The sequence below is a fragment of the Choloepus didactylus genome, chromosome 18 (genome assembly GCF_015220235.1).
Source record: "Choloepus didactylus isolate mChoDid1 chromosome 18, mChoDid1.pri, whole genome shotgun sequence".
NCBI lineage: Eukaryota > Metazoa > Chordata > Mammalia > Pilosa > Megalonychidae > Choloepus > Choloepus didactylus.
Genome location: NC_051324.1, coordinates 19,071,452 through 19,084,696, shown reverse-complemented (window position 1 = coordinate 19,084,696; position 13,245 = coordinate 19,071,452). Strand labels below are relative to the sequence as shown.

At 36.5% G+C, this 13,245-nt stretch overlaps 1 pseudogene; it reads left to right on the top strand.

The window, feature by feature from the left end:
- Positions 1-382: 382 nt before the first annotated feature.
- On the top strand, positions 383-5,664 carry LOC119514577 (annotated as a pseudogene).
- Positions 5,665-13,245: the final 7,581 nt, after the last annotated feature.

The following is a 13,245-nucleotide window of genomic DNA, read 5'->3' as shown; positions in this document are numbered from 1 at the left end:
CTTTATTTAAAAAATTTAAAAAAACATTTAAAAAAAAATAGAACCAAGAAATAAAAAAACAACCAAAAATATCTGCATTGCTTCCAACATGTTCCTAACAAATCTAAGAAAATTTACAAACCATAATCATCCTGTGCATTCCTATAACATTAACAGTACCCTCAAAAGCTTATCTGTTTGATGGAGGGAAGGAGAGGAAGAGAGCGGAAGGGGGGTGTGGATGTGTGATGCAGCCTACAGCTGCCTGCTCTTGCAGTGTCTTTCCGTAGGTGGCTGTTGGAAGCCTCAGGGAGCAGCTGCGGGGCTCTGCCATATTGTTTCTTCCCCTTCCCATCCCTCGCCTCCTCCCTGTGGTGGCTGAGCTGATGAATTGCAAGAGTAAATGGATCCAGTAATTGGAATGACTTCACATAAGAGGGCTGAAACCTCAGGAACTGAAAAGACTGCAGGATTAAGCCTGATTTACAAAATGGGAAGCTTTCCTGAAGCTATTGATGCTGTTAGGCCAAAGGCCACTCTAGTGGACAGTGAGTCAGCAGATGAACTCACAAATTTGAACTGGCTTCATGAAAGTACTAGTCTTCTAACAAACTTCAGCCTTGGAAGTGAGGGTCTTCCTATGTGTTAGTCCATTGTGCAACACAGTGGGAGACGATGTACCATCCTTTCAACCATCTTGCTACCAGAAACCAGAAAAAAAAATCAGCAACTTCAAAGCCGCCTTACTCCTTTAGACTTCTCATTTATATGGCTATTGAACACTCTCCAAATAAATGTTTTCCTGTAAAAGAAATTTATAGCTGGATTCTGGACCACTTCCCATATTTTGCTACTGCACCAACAGGCTGGAAGAATTCTGTTTAACATAATCTGTCCCTGAATAAATGTTTTCAGAAAGTGGAAAGAAGCCATGGAAAGGTTAATGGAAATGGTTCATTATGGTGTGTGGATCCAGAATATAAACCGGATCTTGTGCAGGCACTGAAGAAACAACTTTTTTTGTCAGCATTAACATTTTACACCCCTCCTGCATCTCCACAAAGTGGCACTTTATCACCTCACTAAACTTCTGTACTAAAGCAGAACCAAGTGCGAGCCCCCGAAGAATCTGATATTGATGCTGCCACTGCAATGATGCTTTTAAATACTTCTACTGAACAAAGAATTTTAGAATGCGAGAAGCCTCTTCCTCTTAAAACAGCATTGCAAAAAAAGAGGAGTTACAGCAGTGCATTGAAACATCCCAGTGCTATGCATTTACAAGATAGTGATATTTTAGCCATCAGCATTGATTCAAAGGAAGATCACAATTACCGTGTGAGTAGCATGGCCACACAGCATTACACATTCAAGTCTAGTGTGTCTTCCCTGTCTTCTGTGGATGAGGTATACAAATTTATTCCAAAGAGTAGCCACATGGGAAGTGATGGCAGTGAAAGATTTCATAGTGAAGAAGATACAGATGTTGATTACTAAGATGATCCTCTTGGAGACAGTGGCTACATATCACAGGCTTGTGCGGATACCTCTGAAAAAGGGCAACCAGGCAAAAAGATGCAAAAACAGTCATGCCAAGAAATTGATGAGGAGCTCAAAGAGGCAGCTGGATCTCTACTCCACCTCACTGGAATTCGTACATGTCTGGGTTCTCTAATAAGTACTGCAGAGACACAAAATCTAAAGCAGTGAAAAAAATAGAAACACTTTCTAGTGTGAAATTATTAAAGTGTGGCAATATTCCCCTACATTATTCTTTACAAGGGATACCAAAGCCATAATGGACTTCTTTAGTTTGGGGGTGGGGGAGGGGTGCTAATCACTTGTTTCTTTCAAAACGTTTTTGTTTTATTTTTATTAATCAGTTGCTGTTAGGATCATGCCCAATCATAAACATACGATGTGAAGTCCTAAAAGCCTAGTTTTTGTGATAAGTGTCTCCAAGATCTGGAAATTTTTATATAAGAAAATCCCCAGCCTCTGTCTTAAAATTGTAGGAAAAATCTTTTCTTTTATTAATGTCAAAATGTGAGAATTAGCAACTCTTTAAGTCTTTTCATTTTGTTTTTCCATTCTGTAATTAATGATAGTCAGTGATCCAGCTAAAATTTTTGCTGATATCTTTCTCAAACACTCCCCTGACACACACAGTCCAGTAAGATAAGATGTGGATTTTTATTTTGTCTTAGTTTTTGTTTTGACTTTTTTGTTGAGGTGAACAAAGTCTAATATAAGTTGGAAAAAATCCTAGATGTACAGAAAGTTCTTTTTGGTTTAGATAGAGAATACAACAAAGAGTTCTACGATTTAGGAAATGCAATTTTGTGGTGTAATTTTTATCTAAGACCACTCCAATTCGTATTACAGTGTTATCTTTGAATTTTTTTTACTTCACAGACACTACATAGCACTTATTGGGGCCCTTTGTTCTTTCCCAAAATTCTTTACAACCACTGTTTTACATTTTAGCTACTGGCTGTCATTATCATTCAGTAGAAACTATCCAGTGAAAGGAGATAGCCATGGAGTGTATTTATGGAGTAACACCTGTTTTGACAATTCATTTTTGCAATAACAGAATCTTTCATTTGCTCATTAAGTGTACTGCATTCTAGGACTCTTGTAATAGGAATGGAGTATAATCTAAAATAAACATTTTGAATGCTTAAAAAAAAAAAGCTTATCTGTTCTTATTAGATTATCATTCCCCCTTCACTAGTTGCTGTCTATCTCTAGGTCCCTTACATTCTACAATATAAATCATTTATTTTACATTTTTTCACAGAGTTCACATTAGTGGTAACATACAGTATCTCTCCTTTTGTGTCTGGCTTATTTCACTCAGCATTATGTCTTTGAGGTTCATCCATGTTGTCATGTGTTTCACGACCTCATTCCTTCTTACCGATGCATAATATTACATCGTATGTATGTACCACATTTTGTTTATTCATTCATCGGTTGAAGGACATTTGGATTGTTTCCATCTCTTGGCAATTGTGAATAATGTCGCTATGAACATTGGGGTGCAAATATCTGTTTGTGTCACTGCTTTCAGGTCTTCTGGGTATATATCAAGAAGTGAAATTGCTAGATTGAAGGGTAACTTGATGTCTCATTTTCTAAAGAACTGCCAGACTGTCCTCCAGAGTGGCTGTACCATTATACACTACAACAAGCAATGAATAAGAGTTCCAATTTCTCCACATCCTCTCGAGCATAGTAGTTTCTTTTTTGTTTAATGACAGCCATTCCAATTGGTGTGAAATGATATCTCATTATGGTCTTAATTTGCATCTCCCTATTAGCTACCTAAGATGAACATATTTTTTCATGTGGTTTTAGTCATTTGTATTTCCTCTTCAGATTACTGTCTTCATGTTTTTTGCCCATTTTATAATTAGGTTATTTGTATTATTGTTGTTGAGTTGTAGGATTTCTTTAAATATGCAAGATATCAGTCTTATCAGACACATGTTTTCCAAATATTTTTCCCATTGAGTTGGCTGTCTCTTCACCTTTTTGAAAAATTCCTTTGAGAAACAGAAGATTTTAATTTCTAGGAGCTCCCATTTACCTATGTTTTCCTTTGTTGCTTGTGTTTTGGGAGTAAGGTCTAAGAAGCAACCTCCTAATACAAGGTTTTGAAGATTTTTCCTACATTATCTTCTAGGAATTTTATGGTAGTATCTCTTATATTGAGGTCTTTGATCTACTTTGAGTTAATTTTTGTGTAGGGTGTGATGTAGAGATCCTCTTTCATTCTTTTGGAGCTGGATATCCAGCTCTCCCAGCCCCTTTTGTTGAAGAGACTGTTATGTCCCTGTTCAGTGGGTTTGGAGGCCTTATCAAAGACCAGTCAACTGTAATCTGGTGGTCTATTTCTGAATTCTCAATTTGTTTCCATTGGTCAATATGTCCAAGATAGTGCCAATACCATGCTGTTTTTACTACTGTGGCTTTATACTAAGCTTCAAAGTCAGGAAGTGTAAGTCCTCCACATAGTTTTTTTTTTTTTTTTTGGGGGGGGGATGTTTTTAGCAATCTGAGGCATCTTTCCATTCTAAATAAATTTGATAAATAGCTTTTCAAATTCTGCAAAATATGTTATTGGAATTTTGATTGGAGTTGCATTGAATCTGTAGATGATGTTGGGTAGAATTGACCCCATAAGAACAGTTAGCTTTTCTATCGACGAACATGGAAAATTTTTCAAGGTTCCCTTCTATTTCTTTAAGTAAATTTATGTAATTTTCTATAGCTAGGTATTTTACATCCTTGGTTAAGTTTATTCCTAGGTACTTGATTTTTTTTAGTTGCTATTGAGAATGGAATCTTTTTCTTGAGTGTCTCTTCAGTTAGGTCATTTCTGGTGTATAGGAACATTATTGATTTATGTGCATTAATATTGTATAACACTACTTTATTAAATTTGCTTACTAGCTCAAACAGCTGTGTCATTGATTCTCAGGGATTTCCAAATGTAAGATCATATCATTAGCAGATAATGACAGTTTTACTTCTTCCTTTCCAGTTTGGGTGTCTTTTATTTCTTTATTTTCCTGCATTGCTCTGGGTAGCACTTCTAGCACAATGTTGAATAACAGTGGTGACAGCAGGCACACTTGTCTCATTCTTGATCTTAGAGGGAAGGCTTTTAGTCTCTCACCATTGAGTAGTATGGCTGTGGGTTTTTCATATATGCCCTTTATTACATTGAGGAAGTTTCCTTCAATTCCTACCTTTTGAAATGTTATTATCAAAAGAGGATGCTGAATTTGTCAAATCTTTCTCAACATCAATTGAGATGATCATTTGATTTCTTCCTTTTGATTTGTTAATATGTTGTATTACATTGATTGATTTTCTTATGTTGAACCATCTGTGCCAGTTAGGCTATATTTTGTCCCCCAGAAGAAGCCATGTTCTTTAATGCAATCTTGTGGGGGCAGATGTATTAGTGCTGACTAGGTTGGAACCTTTGGATTAGGTTGTTTCCATGGAGATGTGACCCACCCAACTGTGGGTGATAACACTGATTAGATAATTTCCATGGAGGTGTGGCCCTGCCCATTCAGCCTGGGACTTGGTTAGTTTTCTAGAGCCCTATATAAGAGCTCAGACAAAAGGAGCATGCTGCTGCAGCTTACAGAGACATTTTGAAGACAGCCATTGAAAGCAGAGTTTTGCTAATGTTTTGGAAGTACTAGCCCAGAGTTTGCCCTGAGAAATGGACAAAGAGACACTTTGGAGAATGCCATTTTGAAACACAACCTGGGAGCAAGCAGACACCAGCCAAGTGCCTTCCCAGCTAATAGAGGCTTTCTGGGTGCCATTGACCGTCCTTCAGTGAAGGTACCCTAGTGATGCCTTACCTTGGACACTTTATGGCCTTAAGACTGTAACTTTGTAACCAAATAAACCTCCTTTATAAAAGCCAATTCATTTCTGGTGTTTTGCAAAATGGCAGCATTAGCAAACTGGAACACCATCCTTGCATGCCTGGAATAAACCTCAGTTGGTCATGGTATATGATTATTTTAATGTGTCTTTGGATTAGATTTGCAAGTATTTTGTTGATAATTTTTGTGCCTGTATTCATGAGGGTGATTGGCCTCTAATTTTCCTTTCTTGTAGCATATTTATCTGGTTTTGGTATTAGAGTGATGTTAGCTTTGTAACATGAGTTAGGTAGTGTTCTGGTTTGGTAATGTTGTTTTGCAAAACACCAGAAATGGATTGGCTTTTATAAAGGGCATTTATTTGGTTACACAGTTACAGTCTTAAGGCCATAAAGTGTCCAAGGTGAGACATCAACAATAGTGTACCTTCACTTGAGAAAGGCCATTGGCATCCAGAAAACCTCTGAAGGTTGGGAAAGCACGTGACTGGTGTCACACTGATACCCAATGTTCCAGAGACCAATCAGGTTATACACAAAGGGATTAGCATCTCTGAATTTGGAGATAGCCATTACAATTCAGGAATACATTTGACTGCTGCAAGAGCTTATAATTGGGATCATTACAATAGTCGTTCCCCTGAAAGGTTGTGATCTTAGATTCAATTCTGAGTTTAAACAGTGCAGTTAGTTCATATTGGTGAGGCATTATAGTGTTTGCCTTTGTTTCTGGTGTACTTCACTCAAAATGCTGTCTACAGGATCTATTCACCTCACTGTGTGTCTCACAACTTCACTCCTCATAGTTGCTCAATATTCTATTGTATGCATACACCATAGTTCACCATTCTATTCCTAAGTTGATGTGCCCTTAGGCCACCTTCACCCATTGCAAATCATGAAAACTACCTCCATAAATACCAGTTTGCAAATGTCCATTCATGTCTCTGCTCTCACATCTTCCAAGTAGATATTCCATAATGAGGTTGCAGGACCTTATGGCACCCACATAACTAGCTTCTTGTGGGACCACCACACTGATCTCCAGAAAGGCTACACCATTCCACCTCATCAACAGTAAATAGGTGCATCCCTCTCTCTGTGTTTTCTCCAGTGCTTTTACCCCTATTTATGTTTTTTTTCCAACAATTTTATAGAAATATATTCACATACCACACAATTATCCACAGTGTAAAATCGGTTGTTTATGGTATCATCATATAGTTGTACATTCATCATCACAGTCATCACTTGAACATATTGATTACTAGGAAAAAAAAGTTTTTCAGTGAATAATAAAAAAGGTAATAAAAATAAAAATAAAATGCCATGCAATAAAATATACTAGTAAGGACAGACAACAACACCACTACTAAGAATCCCATATCCCTCCCTTCTAACCCCTCTCATACACATTTATTTTTGGTATATTGTCTTTGTTATATTTAATGGAAGCATATTGCAATGTAATTGTTGACCATATACTTCAGTTTGCTTTGATTATGTTTTTTCCCCCAAACCATCCCCTTTTCAACACTCTGCATGGTTGACATTCATTTGTTCTTCCACATGTAAAAACATTTTTATATTTGTACATTTAGCGAAAGTCAATAGCCACTCCAGTTTTGTTAAGTTATACAGTCTCATTCTTTATCATCTGTCTTTCCTTCTGGTGTCATACATTGCCCTATACCACCTCTTGCAGCTTTACTCACAGACATCTTTCTTCAGTGTACTTACAATATTGTGCTACCATCACACAGTATTACGCTATCCATCCTTGGATCTATACAATCAATCCAGCTGAACATTCTGTAGTCATTCAGCATCAAATGCCTGATCTCTACCCTCTTTCTATCTCCAGGTAGCTGTGTTATCAACTCTCAAGGTTTGCTCATTAATGTTAGTTCATATAGGTGAGACTGTTCAGTATTTGTCCTTTTGTTTCTGGCTAACTTCGTGTAATGTCCTCAAGATTCATTCATGTTATTATATGTTCTGTTTCTTTGTTCTGTCTTACAGCTGCATGATATTCCATCATGTGTATATATTACAGTTTCTTTATCCACTTGTCCTTTGATTGATGTTTGAGCTCCTTCCATCTCTTGGCTATTGTGAATAATGCTGCAATAAACATTGGTTTACAAATGTCTGTTAGTGTCTTAACTTTCAGTTCCTCTGAGTATATACCTAACAATGGAATAGCTGGGTCATATGGCAAATCTATACTTAGGTCCTGGGGAACCTCCACACTGTCTTCCATAGTGACTGCACCATTCTACATTCCCACCAAGGTGAATAAGTGTGCCACTTGCTCCACATCCTCTCTGGCACTTGTAATTTTCTGTTTTTTTGGATAGTGGTCATTCTGGTAGGTGTGAGATGATATCTCATTGTGGTCTTGATTTTCATTTCCCTAATAGCCAGTGAAGTTGAGCATTTTTTCATATGTTTTTGAGCCATTTCTATTTCCTCTTCTGAAAAGTGTCTGTCCATGTCTTTTGCCCATTTTTAAATTGGATTGTTTACTTTTCTGTTTTTGAGTTGTAGAATCCCTTTATGTATTCAGGATATTAAACACTTATCTGATATTTGGTTTCCAAATATCATCTCCCATTGTGTAGGCTGCCTTTTTGCTTTTCTGACAAAGTCCTTTGATGTACAAAAGTGTTTAATTTTGAGGAGATCTCCTCTATTTTTCTGTTGCTTGCTTGTGCTTTGGGTGTGAGGTCTAGGAAATCACCTGCTATCACAAGATCTTTAAGACATTACCCTACATTTCCTTCTAAGAGTCTTATGGCCTTAGTGATAATGTTTAGGTCTTTGATCGATTTTGAGTTAATTTTCTATAAGGTGTGAGATAGGAGTCCTCTTTCATTCTTTTGGAAGTGGATATCCAGTTCTCCACACACCATTTATTGAAGAGGCTGTTCTGTCCCAGTTGCTTTTGCTGAACTGTCTTATCAAAGATAATTGTCTGTATATGTGAGGGTCTATTTCTGAACACTCAATTCAATTCCATTGGTCAGTATATCTATCCTTAACCAGTACCATGATGTTTTGACCATTGTAGCTTTGTAATATGTTTCAAAGTCAGGTAGTGTGAATCCACACCCCCATACATACATAGTTTTGTCCTCTTTCTCAAGATATTTTTGGTTTTAGGGGCACCTTGCCCTTCCAAATGCATCTGGTTATTAGCTTTTCTATTTCTGCAAAGTAAGTTGTTGGGGTTTTAATTGGTATTGCATTGAATCTAAAAATCAGTTAGGTAAAATTGCCATCTTGACTATATTTAGTCTTCCAATTCATGACATCATGCATTCCTCCATTTTTTTAAGTCTTGCATGATTTCTATTAGCATTGTCTTGTAGTTTTCTGTGTAAATGTCTTTTGTGGCTTTGGTTAAGTTTATTCCTAAACATTTGATTCTTTTTGTTGCTAGTGTAAATGGAATTTTTTTCTTGATTTCATCCTCCGGTAGCACATTATTTGTGTACAGGAACACTACGGATTTTGTGTATTGATCTTTTAGCTTGCCACATTGCTGTTTTCATTGACTAGATTTAGTAGCTTTGCTGTAGATTTTTCTGGATTTTCCACATATAGAATCATGTAATCTGCAAAGAGTGAAAGTTTTACTTCTTCCTCTCCAATTTGGATGCTTTTTATTTCTTTTTCTTGCCTAATTGCTCTAGCTAGAACTTCCAGCACAATGTTGAATAACAATGGTGAAAGAGACATGCCTGTATTTTTCCTGCTCTTAGAGGGAAAGTTTTCAGTCTTTTCCCACTGAGTATGATGTTAGCTGTGGGTTTTTCATATATTGCCTTTATCATATTGAAAATTCCCTTCTATTCCTATACTTTGAAGTGTTTTTATCAAGAATGGATGTTGAATTTTGTCAAATACCTTTTCAGCACTGATCAAGGTGTTCATGTTGTTCTTCTGCTTTGATTTATTAATGTGGTGTATGACAGTAATTGATTTTCTTGTGTTGAACCAGCCTTGCGTATCTGGAATAAATCCCATCTGGTCATGGTGTATAATTATTTTTATATGCTGCTGGATTCAATTTGCAAGTATTTTGTTGAGGATTTTTGCATCTATATTCATTAAAAAGATTGGTCTATAATTTTGTTTTTGTTTTTTTCCTAGTGTCTTCACCTGATTTTGGTATTAGGGTGATGTTGGCTTCATAGAATGAGTTAAGTAGCTTTACCTCTTCTTCAATTGTTTTGAAGATTTTGAGTAGGATTGGTACTAATTCTTTATTGAATGCTTGGTAGAATTCACTTGTGAAGCTATCTGACCCTGGGTTTTCCTCTTTTGGGGAAGCTTTTTGGTGACTGACTCAATCTCTTTACTTGTGATTGGTTTGTTGAGGTCATCTAATTTTTCTTGAGTCAATGTTTGCTGTTTATGGTTTTCTAGGAAGCTGTGCAATTGTCTAGATTGTCTAGTTTATTAGCATACAGTTGCTAAGAGTTTATTTTCATTATCTCCTTAATTTCTGAAGGGTCAGTAATTCTGTCTCCTTTCCCATTTCTGATTATATTTATTTGCATCTGCTCTCTCTCTCTCTCTCTCTCTCTCTCTCTCTCTCTCTCTCTCTCTCTCTCTCATCCTCTCTCTTTCTTAGCCTGGATAGGGGTGCATCAATTTCATTGATTTCCTCAAAGAACAAACTTCTGTTTTGTTGATCCTCTATATTGTTTTCCTGTTCTCAATTTCTTTTATTTCTCCTCTAATCTTTGTTATTTCTTTTCCTCTGTTTGCTTTGGGGTTAGTTTGCTTTCCTTCTCTAGTTCCTCCAAGTGAACATTTAATTCCTATTTTTTTTGCTTTTTCCTCTCTTTTAATATAGGCATTTAGGGCAATAAATTTCCCTGTCAGCACTGCCTTTGCTGTTTCCCATATGTTTTGATATGTTGTGTTTTCATTGTCATTTGTCTTAAGGAATTTACTAATTTCTCTTGTAATTTCTTCCTTTACCTACTGGTTTTCTAAGAGGGTGTTGTTTAACCTCCATATAGTGGTGAATTTCATGTTATTTATTGACAACTTCATTTCCTTAAGGTCTGAGAAAGTGTTTTGTATAATATCAAAATTTTTTAAATTTGTTGAGACTTGCTTTTTGACCCAACATATCATCTATCCTAGAAAATGTTCCATGAGCACTTGAAAAAAAGTGTATTCTGCTGTTGTAGGGTGTAGTATTCTACAAATGTCTGTCAAGTCTAGTTCATTTAGCATACAATTCAACATCTCCGTTTCTTTGTTGATCCTGTCTATATGTTCTATCCATTGATGAAAGCAGTGTGTCAAAATCTCCAACTATTAAACTATCATTGTAGAGACATCTACTTCTTTCAGTGTTCTCAGTGTTTTCCTCATGAATTTTGGGGCACTCTGGCTTGGTGCATCAATATTTATGATTATTATGTTTTCTTGATGAATTGACCCTTTTATTAATATATACTGTCCTTCCTTGTCTCTTTTAATTGTTTTTACTTTTGAAATTGAATTAGTTTGATATTAATATAGCTACTCCCACCTTTTTTCTGGTTGTTGTTGGTATGAAATATCTTTTTCCAACCTTTCACTTTCAGCCTATTTTTGTCCTTGTGTCTAAAGTGATTTTCTTGTAGATAGCATATAGATGGGCCCTGTTTTTTAATCCATTCTGCCAGTCTGTGTCTTTTTAATTGGGGAGTTTAATCCATTAACAGTTAGTTCTATTACTGTAAGGGCAGTACTTTCTTCTACCATGTGTCTTTTGGATTTTTTTTATTAAGATTTATTCACACACCATACAATCATCCAAAGTATACCATCAATTGTTCACATTAACTTCATATAGTTCATTCATTGCCCTGATCTATTTTTGAACATTTTCATTGTACCAGAAAAAGTGAAAATAAGAATAAAAAATAATAAAACAAGAACACCCAAATCATCCCCCACCCTCCCACCTTAATTTTCCTTTAGTTTTTTTTGTCTCCATTTTCTCCTCATCCATCCATACACTGGATAAAGGGGAATGTGATCCACAATGCTTTCCCAATCACATTTTTAACCCTTGTAAGCCACATTGTTATACAATCATCTTTAAGATTTAAGGCTACTGGTTTGTAGTTTGATAGTTTCATGTATTTACTACTAGCTATTCCAAAAAAAAGAGTTATCTATATAGTGTGTAAGAGCGCCCACCAGAGTGAACTCTTGACTCCATTTGGAATCTCTCAGCCACTGAAACTTTATTTCATTTCATTTCACATCCCCCTTTTGGTCAATAAGATGTTCTCCACCCCATGATGCCAGGTCTAGATTCCTCCTCAGGAGTCATATTCCACGTTGCCAGGGAGATTTACAGCCCTGGGTGTCTGATCCTGCATAGGGGGGAGGGCAGTTATTTCACCCACCAACTTGTCTTAGCTAGAGAGAGAGAGAGCCACATCTGAACAAGAAAGAGGGATTCTGGGGAGAATCTTAGGCACAATTATAAGCAGGCTTAGCCTCTACTTTGCAGTAACAGGCTTCTTAAGGGCAAGTCCCATGATAGAGGGTTCAGAACATCAAACTACCTGTCCTCAATGTTTGTGAGAACATGAGCAACACTTCTGTAATTTCCCCCAGCTCCTCAGGGGGGCTCTGCATATTTTTTTCAATGTTTTTCTTTTTTTAAATTAACTTTAGCAAAAAAATAAAAGAAACAGACAATAAAAAAAAACATATCTAACAAAACCAAAACAAAGGAATGAGCAAAAACCAATAACCCAAAATAACCACATTACTTCCAACATATTCCTACTGTACCCAAAGAAAGATAAGTTATCATGGGTAACTTTAACATTCTGGGAATGCTCAGGAATGTCTTTTGGGTTTTATATGTCACATCTTATTTTTTCTCTCTCTCCTTTTACTCTTCCTGATAATCTTAATTTCTACACTCTTCTCCAATCATCTCTCTCCTGTCTTTTCCTGTCAGCCTGTAGCATTCTCTTTAGTATTTCTTGGAGTGCTGCTCTCTTATTCACAAATTCTTTCAATGTTTGTTTGTCAGAAAGTATTTTAATCTTCTTTCATATATTTATATATATATATATTTTTTATAATAAATTTTATTTTGAAATAAGTTTAATCTTACAGGAACAGTTGTAAAAACAGTACAAACCCCATACGTAGAACTCCATCATACCCCAAACCCCCTGCCCCAATACCCTGATCCATCACCTTTAAGATCCTGTCACACCACTGTCTCTTTCTTTCCCTCCCTCTCTCCCTTCCTCCCTCCCTCCCTAACACCCATCATCTATTGCTCTGTCCTCTGAACATATGAGAGCAAGCTGCACATATCTTTGAACAAACAATATAATTCTCATATACCTTTCCCATGGACAAGAACATTATTTTATGCAATCTCATTAAATGCAGATAAAAAGTTCAAGAAATTCAATGTTGATATAAAGCTTACATTCTATATTTCCTTTTTATTTTCCTTGTGTCACATCTGTGTCCCTTTGAGCCTTCTCTCCCCCAACCTCAGATCCCATCCAGGATCATCCTTGGCATTTAATTGTCATCTATTTAGACTGTCTTATTATTTTTTTCAACTGTGGAAGGATATATATAGCCTCAATCTTCCTATTCCACCCCTCCCTAGCATTCCATTAGCGGGATTAATCACATTTAGAATGTTGCAATGCTATCACCTTCCCACCATCCATTTCTAGAAGTTTCCCTTCACCCCAAACCAAAACCCCTACTCTCATTTCTTAACTCCCCATTGCCCCTTCCCCCAGTTCTTGGAACCCCTACTCTACTTTTCATCTCTTTGGTAATAT